Source organism: Aquarana catesbeiana, linkage group LG07, assembly GCF_042186555.1.
Source record: "Aquarana catesbeiana isolate 2022-GZ linkage group LG07, ASM4218655v1, whole genome shotgun sequence".
NCBI lineage: Eukaryota > Metazoa > Chordata > Amphibia > Anura > Ranidae > Aquarana > Aquarana catesbeiana.
In genome coordinates, this window is record NC_133330.1 from 50,988,587 (window position 1) to 51,001,117 (window position 12,531).

Genomic DNA, 12,531 nt, shown 5'->3' on the forward strand with positions numbered 1-12,531 from the left:
CCTTCTCAGTGTGCTGCGATTTCTCCTCCCCCAGCTCTTATGCAGCTGAGAACAGAGGGAATGTAATCGCTTATAAAAAAAAGGGGAGGGGGAAAGGTGTTTATAAGGGGTCTTTTTTTTTCTCTTGTATCTGTACACAAATATTTTGCCTTTTCATTTCTATTTTGAACGGAATAGGTTGTTTTACAATCTGGGGATTTAAATCTTTTTAAGAAAGCAGAAAGAAGAATGCCTCCTCGACAAAAAGACTCTAAAGGGGGGTAATCTCAGGGATTTCAAAGAAATGTTGCCACTAAAGTCAAAAGCCGTAATGGTGATAAAGGATGATTTTGTCCACCATTGACCTGCTACAATTATAAATGTTGTAGGTGGACTCCACTTTAACCACTTCCAGCTCAAGGCCGTCATATGACGTCCTTGACTTTCAGTGGGAATATCTGGATGATGCCTGCAGCTACAGGCATCATTCAGATATCCTCTTCTTCAGCCAGCGATTCTGTACACTGCAAGAATGATCATAGCAGCAGTTAAGCCACTAGGTCATTCTTACAGGTGACGGGAGGGGACAGCCCCCACCCCCGCTGTCCTCCGGTGCTTCTCCGGGCTCTTCCGTGCCATCGGGGACCCAGAGAAAGAATCGGTCGCCGCTGGATGACGATCTTGGAGATTTCCGATGACCAGGCGGTCACTAGTCATCTCTTTGACCGTCGGAGGCCCGGGCACGACCTTATGACGTCACGTCCGGGCCGTGCTGGTAAACAAAGCCGCGGCTGGAAAGCATGGGATCGTGCTTTATTTATTTTTTTCAAACTCAAGCCTGGAGGAGAGATGTGGGGTCTTATTGACTCCACATCTCTCCATAAAGAGGACCTGTCAGACACCATTCCTATTACAAGGGATAATAGGAATAGGAATAAAAGTGATCAAAAAAAAAAAAAATTAAAGAGAGAGTGTAAAAAAAAAAGTAAAATAAGCAATAAAAAGAAAAATTTAAAGCGCCCATGTCACCGGTTGCTCGTGCACAGAAGCGAACGCACATGTAAGTCACGCCCACATATGTAAACACCCTTCAAACCACACATGTGAGGTATCGCCACATGCGTTAGAGCGAGAGCAATAATTATAGCACTAGACCTCCTCTGTAACTTTAAACTGGTAACCTGTAAAAAAATTTAAAGCATCGCCTATGGAGATTTTTATGTACCGAAGTTTGGTGCCATTCCATGAGTGTGCACAATTTTAAAACGTGACATGTTGGGTATCTATTTACTCGGCGTAACTTCATCTTTCACATTATAAAAAAAATTGGGCTAACTTTTCTGTTTTGTTTGTTCATTCATGAAACCGTTTTTTACCCCCAAAAAAATGCGTTTGAATATTGTTGCGCAAATACCGTACGACATGAAAAGTTGCAACGACCGCCATTTTATTCCCTAGGGTGTCTGATAAAAAAACATATATAATGTTTGGGTATTCGGAGTAATTTTCTAGCAAAAAAAAAATATTTTTACATGTAGGAGAGGAGTGCCAGAATAGACCCGGTATGGAAGTGGTTAAATAAAAAATACAACTGCGTGTAGCCTTTCCTCAGCCCAAAATGGATGATGACCTACATTAAAAGCCATGTAGAGAATGTTGAAACTACAAATGTGTTATAGACTTCATCTTTGACGGCAACGTCTGTCTTGATAGTGTCCCTGTAATAATGATCATGCTGCACGTAGAATGAAAACAGAACATTAGTATTAGCTAGGCACCGTTAATTAAAAGTGCTTTTTCAAGACTGCAAAGTGGGAAAAATGGTAACAGACCTCCCAATTCTTTGAGAATCTAACAAGATCAGCTGCTCCATTCTTTTTCCCACAAACTGTGTCGAGCAAGTGGTTCCTGAGACCTGTTACCATGGCATATTTCCCAGTTGTAATACAGGCGCATCTGTTAATCAGGGCCGTGTGTTAGTTTGTTCCTGATGGTTTGGGCGGTGTATAATTTATATCGTGTTTCCAATTTTTTTTTTTTTTTTTTTTTTGCTCTTCCTAGTTGCGTAGAAATGTCTTGCATTTCTTTCAAGCTTATGGACGTTTACAGCTGTTACTTGTGCTGTTACCTGCATAAAGATAAGAATCTTGAGACAGAAGCACCAGCCTAGCACAAATCAACCACCCAAGGACTTGGAAAGTGCACAGGAAAACTACTCAAGGAAGAAAATGGAGGGACTTTGATACCCACACGGGACGCGGTGAAGGCTGTGCTCCCAGCATTCACCGCTCGTTCCCGCGCATGCTCACTAGTAACTGCGAGCATCGTCGTAAAATTCCGCGTTGCCATCACAACGGGCGTCGTCGGAAGTTCCCGCCCTGTTGTGATGGCCTCCACACATATGCAAACAAGCCTCATGTACTGATGACAATTTCCCATTGTGCTCCCAGCATTCGCCGCTCGTTCCCGCGCATGCTCACTAGTAACTGCGAGCATCGTCGTAAAATTCGGCGTTGCCATCACAACGGGCGTCGTCGGAAGTTCCCGCCCTGTTGTGATGGCCTCCACACATATGCAAACAAGCCTCATGTACTGATGACAATTTCCCATGCATGCCCTCATTTAAAATGGAGATTTTAGACACCCCCACATCACGTGACCGGCGTCACTCGTTTCCGAGATCTCTCGAGATTTAGTCATGACGGCGTTCCACACTGCATCCTGGGAAGCCTGAGACTAGCTCCCAGGAGACTGTGCGGAGTCGGGGAAAGGCTAGAAACACGCCTACTCCCACGGGAGGAGAACCAGGAAGTGCAAATAAGAAGTTTAATATAAAAGGTAATTACGGCAATTTGATTTTTTTGCAACGGCATTTCAGCATCTAGGCAATTAAGTGAATGTGTTAAGATAAAGTTAAAAATTTGTGTGAAACCCCGCTTTAAGTCTTCCTCATGGAGATTGTAATTGGCATATCAGAGAAATCTTTAAAAAACATACAAAGGTAAGCATATACAGATACAATGCAATGGTCAATTTAACATATCACACACTGGTATTCCACTTGACATGATCAGGGATAATGAAAACATCTGACATTATGCTGGAAGTCCACAGAAAAGACACGGATGTGGTGCATCAAAAACACTGTGTCCCAAAACACCAGGGACATATACGTATCAACCCAAGTCACTGAATATGGTGGTTAAAAGGGGGGGGGGGTGATTCTTTTCTATACCCACTTGTATATGTGTGAAGCGCTGTGCAGAAAATGACGCAACTATATAAGTACTTGTAATAAATAAAATATTTTTAATAAACAACCTCAAGGTTTTGTGTAGCGTAAAAAAAAAAAATCTCTTCACCAGCTGTTTACACGGTTAAAAGTGAACCGCAGAGTTAAAACTACAATCAAATCAAACTGCATGAAAAGTTTTCCTGACACAGATTGACTGATTCTTATTGCGACTTTAATGTCGGCACAGGAAGCGTCGCCCACTCTTCTCGGATTACCTCTTAAATTCCCAAGCACGGCTGAAGTGGGCGTCTCAGCCAAGCATGTCACTGAGGTTTTCTCTTAATTGAGGAATAATTTTAAAGGTAAATTGGCTTTGCTTCGTTTACGGGTGACACTAATTACAGCATGCCCAGAGCTGTGCGCTTGGTGGAGATCTGCCATTTCAAGCTTTCCATCTTGACGTGACTGCCAATTGCACAGGTACCGTAATTTCCTCTTTGGTCTGTGCAGTTCTTGAAGAATTAATGCTCGGGAGCAGAAATGTGAGAACTTGGAGGCAACAGAGCAGTTCTGATTTTTCTGTAGTTCCTATGTGATCAACGAGCCACTTGTCTGTGGCTGTTGGCTGTTAATATTTATATTTAAAACATTGCAAGTTTTATGGGAGAACTCCATCTACAATTGCAAATTTAGTGTAGGAATGAGAATCCATAAGTAAAAAATGCAGAATAATTTTTTGGACTAAAAGTGGTTGTAAATCACTGCAGTAAAAAAAAAAAAACTTTCCGTCATAAGACATCGCATACTAGCATATTGTAAAATACTTACCTTAGAACGAAGCCCTCCAACAGTGACCGCTGACAGGGTGTCCATCTACCCCCAGTCTTTCTTCCGGGTTCGCAGACTGGCTGTGTGAGTGGCTGGAGTCGTAATGACGTCACTCCCGGGCGTGGGAGCCTTTGGTTCCGGTACGGTGCTTTGAAGGTCTGGCATGGTATGCTGGACCTTCAAAGCCCATGCGCCGGTGACATATCTTTATCTGTGCTTGTTCAGGAGATATTCATCTTACCTATAGATGAGCCTTATTATTTATAGGCTTACCTGTAGTTAAAAATCACAAAGCAAACTTTTTGACCGCTTTAAGGTATCCCCTTGTGATCTTCTCTGGCCAGTTGTTTCCTAGGTCACCTTGCTGGGCTTCAGTCTACATTCAGCGTTATTCTTATTTTTAAGGAACATGACAGCCACTGCTTTGCAACTTTAACAATTATTTAGGAGAAGCAGCTCTGTTTAAAGTATCACTAAACCCACAAAAAAATGATAAAAAACTATCAATACATGGTTTATTACATACTGTTCATAATCAGTTACTATGAGATTTGTTTTCTGTATTCTGCTGATCCTGCTGCTCTCTATCTCCCCCTTCTGTCCATGCCCTCAATTCAGTTAGGGATTTTGCAGCTGTGGTGGCAACTATGCACATGCTCAGTTTTCAGTGAATTTCTATTCTTAGCATTTCTGTCTATCACATCTGAGCAGCCCATGTGACTGTAGAGTCACACATGTGGGTGTATACACAGTGGTTGATGACAGCCTACTCCCTCCCTCTTCCATGCCCGCTAACTAGCTAATCACAATGGGGGCAGGATATTACATGTAGATTAATAGAGGCTTTACCTCCCATTCTAAAACACATGCTCGAGGGGTGTGACACACTGGCAGAAATCTGCCCACATCATGTTTTTTCCACAAAATAATAATTTGTTTTCAAATATATATTTGTATTACAATTTTTAAAACAGTTATTGCTATTTTTTTTTTACTCTGTATTCCAAAGGCTGTTGTGGTGTTTTTTTTTTTTTTTTTTGGAACATGTGACCAGCAGCAGAGGACTCGAAGCTCCTCCTGCTTATGTTTTTCTGCAGACAGGCTGGGAAAGAGCTGGGTCACGTGACAGCTGTATATCGATTAGGAAGAAGGTACTTTGATGATTTTATTTATTATAATAATTACGGTGCCATTATCCACATACAGAAAGAAAAGGGACAATGTACAGTAAATTTAAACAGTTTGTGTTTAGTATCACTTTAAAGTGAACTTGACCCAGTATCATGCAAAATCTATAGCATTCTGCGTAGTAGTACCTGGACTCCATTCAATAGGATAGTGTACCATGGGATAACTCCTAACTATGTCTCTAAAGCCAATTTTATTTTTATTTATTTTATTCGTTTAGGATCAAATGGGGAGGAAATGGAACCCATGTAAGTTTAAAAAAAAAAAATGTTATTGCTTATTTAGATAAAAAGAACGCTAAATACTAGACCTCAAAAGTAAAAAATAGATAAGCTTGAGATTCCATTATAAAGTTTGTAAGTGTAACGCACAAGAAAGTGCCAAAAAGTACAAAAACTGCATATCGGTTACGTTCCAGCCATGTAGACCACTTTTTCAAGCTGGCGTCACCTTGAGAAAACGTTGGTGGATTTGCACTTTTTTTTGCCCTTTTTTTGCCCTTTTATACTTGCGCAAAACTTAAATTTTTGAGGTCTGATGTTTGGTGTGCTTGCTATTTATATCTAAAAAAGCTATAATTTGGTAACACCATTGCCCGCGTTCCCCTCAAAGGGGCTAATGGGGTATGGTGCTGGATAATTGGACTGTAAGGGTTTTTTACTGCTCTTGGTTCTGGTGCAGGGTACAGCTAATCCAGCACTGCGAGGAGGTCTCTAGACCACCAGCCCCCTCCCTCCCCCAACCCCCGTGATGACATCCATCCATCCTCTGAGCACCCCACTGGTGGCCATTCAATTTGCTGTGTCCACATCGCGCAGGCAGTGACATGGACACCTAAAGGGGACAACCCAGGGCTGCAGGGTCATTGGAGATGAGTAAGAGATTCTGGTTGCTATGGGACACCACACTTTTTGCATTGCTTCATTACAGGCCTATTAACCATTTGCGGACTGCACACTGTACATATACTGCGGCAGGGTGGCCACTCTGTGCCAGATCGTGTACCTAGTAAGTAAAAAAATATTTTTTTAAAATTTTTCTAAAGTGTCGGTCTGTTTTTGTTTATAGTTCAAAAAATAAAAACCACAGAGGTGATCAAATGCCACCAAAAGGTGCTTGCTTCGGCAGCACATATACTAAAATTGAAACGATACAGAGAAGATTAGCATGGCCCCTGCGCAAGGATGACACGCAAATTCGTGAAGCGTTCCATTTAAAAAAAAAAAATGCCACCAAAAGAAAGCTCTATTTTGTGGGAAAAAATGTATTTAAGTACAGCATCGTACGACCATGCAATTGTCAGTTAAAGTAACGCAGTGCTGTATCGCAAAAAATGACCTGGTCATGAAGGGGAGTAAACCTTCTGGAGGTCAAATAGTTAAATCAACTGGCCCTGACCAAAAATGGGAGTTGCTTCTGTCAGCTACCAATCACAATGAATCTAATTGGTGCTAAATATATACTTGAGTATTAGCCGAGTTTTTCAGCACATTTTTTGTGCTGAAAATTCCCCCCTCGGCTTATACTCGAGTCAAGCACTTTTCTGCAGCAGAGAATGACATTTTCTGAACCGACTTTGGGGCCCCAACCCCAAATTTGGTGTGCAAACCCAGTGAAACTAGCACTACAACATATCCAAAGCTGTGGTTCCTAGCACTAAGTGGCCCCGAGATACGGGGCCCCAAATTCGGTTTGGAAAATGTCATTCTCTGCCATTCTCTGCTGCAGAAAAGTGCTTGACATTTTCTGACCCGAATTTGGGGCCCCGTATCTCGGGGCCACTTGGTGCTAGGAAAGCTTTGGATATGTTGTAGTGCTACTTCCACTGGGTTTGCACACCAAATTTGGTGTTCCTAGCACCAAGTGGCCCCGAGATACGGTGCCCCAAAGTCAGTCAACTGTGTCCATCTGCAGCAATGTCATTTCGGGACCCTTTGGGTCCAGAGACCCCATATTTTGGTTGCAGCTAGGGGGCATCTAGGAACACTTAACTACCGAGTTTGAAGTTCGGGGGACCTATGGCTGCAAATGGGCACAGTGAGGCTGCAAATGGGCACAGTGAGGCTGCAAATGGGCATTGTTGACCCTCTTTTCCACTTACAGTAGCTGCGCATTTCTCACCCTAGGCTTATACTCGAGTCAATAAGTTTTCACAGTTTTTCGTGGTAAAATTAGGTGCCTCGGCTTATATTCGGCTCGGCTTATACTCAAGTATATACAGTATATCTCGCCTTTTCTGCCAAAACAGAAGTAAAATTTGGACCCCTTGTCCCCTAGCAAAAGGCCAGGTTTAAAAAAATGGAGCAAGGGTTGCCATGGGCATCTCTTCCAGGTTTCCAGTTTTTTGTCTCGTTACTTTATGATTCCTATGTGATGCAACACACTTTTTTTTTGTTACCTGTCTTCTTTCGCTAACGTACCTAGGGGGTTAAAACACACACACACTATGAATATTAATTTCAAGAATATTTTCTTATTAATAATCACAAATTCTTGCCGCCCTTCTATACCTTCCATACGAAACACTCTCGCAGCTTCTTCTCACAACCGTACTCCATTTTGTTTCAGCGCTAACACTTCTGACAACGTAAAGGAAGTGCTAATTGCTTGCTTGGGGTGCAATTTAATATTGGTCTCCGCTGAGAAATCTAGTGCATAATGGTCTGTGTATTAATAATTTGTGATTTTCTAAAAATCACACCCCATTCCTGGCAAATTCTCACCAATCGCTTGACGTCTTCTCACCATTCTGCCTTCCTTCACTTTCTCCTCTTCAGGAGAACCCAAGAGAGTGAAACACAAGACTTGAGAATTTTTTTCCTCTTCCTTTTACACCCCCCCCCTCCCATCCCCCAAACCATTAGGAGAGGAAATTGTTTTCTTTGGCAGAACTGTGATACTAAAGAAAGAGACCTTAAATTGTAAAATTACTGAGGAGGAGCCGCATAATTTTATTTTTAAAGTGTACTCCGGAAACCACGGCTTTATTAACCCTCCGAGTTGGGAGCCAAAATTCCAGCTGCTCTAGAACAATTACGGCAATAGTGGCCCTCTGTATGCCTGCGGTTTGCTGATACTTCATAGTTAGCAATGATGGACTATGCACGAGCTGACTTTGTGTAAGGCTTGTGTTCTGCTCCTCATTACACATGCTTCTCTTCATCAAATTGCTGCGTTCGGCCTCTTATAATTTTTTTGTACTATTATTATTATACTAGATTTATATAGCGCCAGCAGTTTGCACAGAGCTTTACAACGTTAGGGCAAACAGTACAATTACAATGCAATTCAATACAGGAGGAATCAGAGGGCCCTGCTCATTAGAGCTTACAATCTAGAAGGGATGGTCAAGTGACACTAAAGTGTAAAAAACTGGGGGATGATCTAATGAAGAAAATGAAAAGTTAGTTATGTGGAGAAGCCTTCTCTGAAAAGACATTTCAGGGATCGTTTAAAGTGGATAGATTTGGAGCTAGTCTGACAGATTGGGGTAGGGAATTCCAGAGGATGGGAGAGGCTCAGGAGAAGTCCTGGAGGTGACCATGGGGAAGAGGGGATGAGCGAGCTAGAGAGCAGGAGGTCTTGGGAGGAATGAAGAGAATGATTAGGTTGGTATTTTGAGACTAGGCTAGTAATGTAGCTGGGGGCAGAGTTGTGGATAGCGTTATTGTTAGTATTTTGAATTAAATTAGTTGGGTGAGTGCTAGCCAATGGGGGGATTGGCAGAGAGGGGTGGCAGACGCTGAGCGGTTTGTAAGGCGGATGAGTTTGGCAGCAGCATTCATAATGGACTGAAGGGGGGGATAGTCTATTTAAAGGTAAGCCAATGAGGAGGGAGTTGCAGTAGTCGAGGCGAGAGATAACCAGGGAGTGAATCAGGAGCTTTGTGGTTTTGTTGGTTAGGAAGGGACGGAGTTTGGAGATGTTGTGAAGGTTGAGGCGGAAAGCTACTAGATGAGACTCTTCTCATCTTTCTTTTCTTTGCACATTATTTTTTTTTTTTTATCTCTACACCCCTTAACGTTCCTGTCCTGGCCATTTAAATTCTGTATGTGCAAAAGGAATGGTTTCCATCATCCACACAAGCAAGGTAAATGGAGGAATCCTTTCCACACTGCCATTATATTCATGCAGCGGGGATTCCTCCGCTGTCAGAATACACTGATCAGTGGCTGCAGCTGAATTAGCTGCAGCCGCTGATTGACAAAAGTTTTCCAGTATTCACGCCTGACAGAAGTTGATCATTACAGCGGAAACAGCCATGCATTAGAGCTGCACGATTCTGGATAAAATGAGAATCGCAATTTTTTTGCTTAGAATAAAGATCATGATCCTCTCACGATTCTCGGTGTAACATCATCTTTCACATTATACAAAAAAAATTGGGCTAACTTTACTGTTTAGTTTTTTTCTTAATTCACTGAAGTGTATTTTTTTTCCCCAAAAAATTGCTTTTGAAAGACTGTTGTGCAAATACAGCGTGACATTAAGTATTGCAATAATCGCCATTTTATTCTCTAGGGTCTCTGCTACAAAAACATATATGTTTGGGGGTTCTAAGTAATTTTCTAGCAAATAACGCTGGTTTTAACTTGTAAGCAACAAATGTTAAAAAAAGGCTTAGTCTTTAAGTGGTTAAACTGACCACATTTACAGACCGAAGTTCATCCATTTGAAAACAACCAAATGATGCAATGTTTTTTCTCCGCGCTGAGCAATGTTGTGATAAACTTTGCCGGCTGCCTTTTTAAAATAAAAACTTTTGCAGCTTTGAGCAGAGAACGGCTCTGCACATGTTACATGAATCGTGGAAATTCCGGATTAAGATTGTGAGGAAGGTTGAATCGAGATCGCAGTATTTTAATGATCGTGCAGCTCTACCATGCATGGATCGACATTTAGTAGGTCCCTGCTGAACCGAATTTCAATCCATCTATGGCCAACTTTAAGAAGGTGCATTGTTGTACATCAATCAACATGTGTTTCCTTGAACATTGACATGTTTTAAATCGGGGCTTGACAAATTTGCTTTGAATCTAGGTCCCAGCCTAAAAAGTTAGGAGTCGTTTTTTTTTTTTTTTTTTAACTAACAAATCTTTCGGGTGGATGTTCCCGAAGGTGAACTTATCATTGAACCCTTTCACAGCCAGAGCAGTTTTTGCGTGTTTTTGCACACCTTTAAAAAATAATTTGAGGCCTGAAGATTACATAAAACCCTCGAACATTATATATTTTCTGAAAGCAGACACCCTAGAGAATAAAACGGTAGTTGCAGTTTTTTTTTTTTTTTTTTTTTATGTCACACAATATTACCGTAAAGTTAATTTTAATGGGCACAAAAACGCAATGAATTTCCCAATTTTCTGGTAAAATATAAAAGCCAAGATTGCACCAAGTAAAAACATGTCAAACTATGTCAGTACCCTGTATTTTCCATAGGCGACTTTTTAAAAGCTCCTTTAGGCCATCAGTTTACAAAGGAGGTCTGGTGCTAGAATTATTGTTCTCATTATGGAATGCGCGGTGATATGTAATGTGTCTCACAATCAATGTTTTTAGGCATAGTCGACCCACCGTGTGTGTATATGTGGGGGGGGGGGGGGGATGATATGTGCTTGGGTGTAACCTACAGTTTTTTTTTTTTTTTTTTTAATTAAAAAAAAAAAGAAAAAAATAATTTTTTTACTTAACTTTTTTTTTTTTTTGCATTACACAGGGGACAAATGGAATTGTGTGTTGTTGTTTTTTTGTTTTTTTTTTTTTTTGTTTTTGTGACTGGGTCTCTTTACTGAGACATCCTGCAGCTCTCCCCTGTGATCCAATGAATGTAATGCAATGCACATCACACTGCATTACATTCTTTCCCATCCTTGATGGCCGGGGAAACTGAACATGGACCCGAAAGTGACGTCACACATGGAAGCTCACTCCTCTGAAGGTGAACAATAACATCTACCTTGTATGGATGATGCAAACCAGGTTTTTTTCTTTTCAAAAAATGCATCAAAAATGTTTCCATCATTCGCACAAGCAAGATGCATGTTACTGTTCACCTTCACCATCACAGGAGTGAGCTTCCAAAGGCTTAGAGCTACTGTAACAAGGTAGAGAGAGTGCATGTGAGGATGTTTGAATCAGAGAAAGCTCTTTCCCGTAATGGTGAAGGTGAACAGTAATAGCTGGGCCTCTCTTAGCAACATTCTGGGAGTTTTCTAGGCAGGCTTTATGAGGTACATAAATGGGCAGCATTCAATTTTGGCTAAAGTCGCACAGCATGTTTTTATCTTTAGACACCCTTATCTGCATAGGCAGTGTTTTGGTAAAGGTGAACTATGCCTTTAAATAAGTATTATTGGCAGTGCTTGTCTTGGGAAGCAGGCTCTCCCTGACACAAGAGCCATCATTTGGTATGCAGGGGGAGGGGGTGGGTGTCAGTTTCCCTGTACTCCCCCCCCCCCCCCCCCTCTGTCTTTTTAGGATGCAGACCATCCCTAGCATACAGTGTTCTTGGTTGCTCGGAACCAGGCTACCACCTGCACCATAACCTCCAGTGACACTGTGCGGCCTGGCTGTCTGGGCCCTAGCAATCAAGAGGTGCCAAATTACAGGGGTTGCCTGCATCCTAGCAAAAAAAAATGGGGAGGAACAAAAACTGGGTGGGAGCCCTCTAGTACCCCTCCTTTAGATAGGGCACACGAAATGGTGTGGTGAAACTACTGAGATCAACCGTAGCAATGCCCACAAATCGGGCTTCTATCAGGGGAGGAGCAGAAAGGCTGGAAAGCATGGGATAAGGAAGGGATTGTGTTTACATTGCAATATTGTTTTATTTGAAACACTATTATGGGTAGTGAGAAATGACTGAATGGACCTATACTTTTTTTTAATGCTTATGAGAGTTTTTCTTTAAACCGTTCATGGTGTAATAATAATTTATATTGCTATGGAAGAGGCAAAGTCCATCAGTATGGAAACTCACAACAGAGATGAACAAAGTGCCAGAGTTTTCTTATTATTATCCACAAATACCAAGTAAAGCAGTGTATGGTTTATGCCTTTCCTTGTGTTTCATACAATTAGGGAAAAAAATCACTTTTGATCGCCGTGTCCCTTTTACAATGTTCTGAGGATGCATTTACAGGAATTTATTGCAATTTCTGTGCTGACTACAAGCATTCTACCTTCATAATCTATAAATTGTTTGTGGCCACGTTTAATGTTTTGCCAACAATATGTTGACAGCATATGCGATAAAGCAGAATGTCTTTAAGATTTAACAGTTTTAGGTTTGTGTTTTTTAT

The 12,531-nt window shown here is 41.5% G+C and overlaps 1 protein-coding gene and 1 non-coding gene across 4 annotated transcripts in view; both read left to right on the top strand.

Moving 5' to 3' along the window:
* Nucleotides 1-12,531, top strand: part of PTPRG (protein tyrosine phosphatase receptor type G) — a 761,059-nt gene that overhangs the window by 132,417 nt on the left and 616,111 nt on the right. The gene's annotated exons all lie outside the window — the stretch shown is intronic.
* On the top strand, nucleotides 6,343-6,449 carry LOC141104031 (U6 spliceosomal RNA). Its single transcript, XR_012235420.1, has one exon. It is a non-coding gene; the product is annotated as a U6 spliceosomal RNA (small nuclear RNA).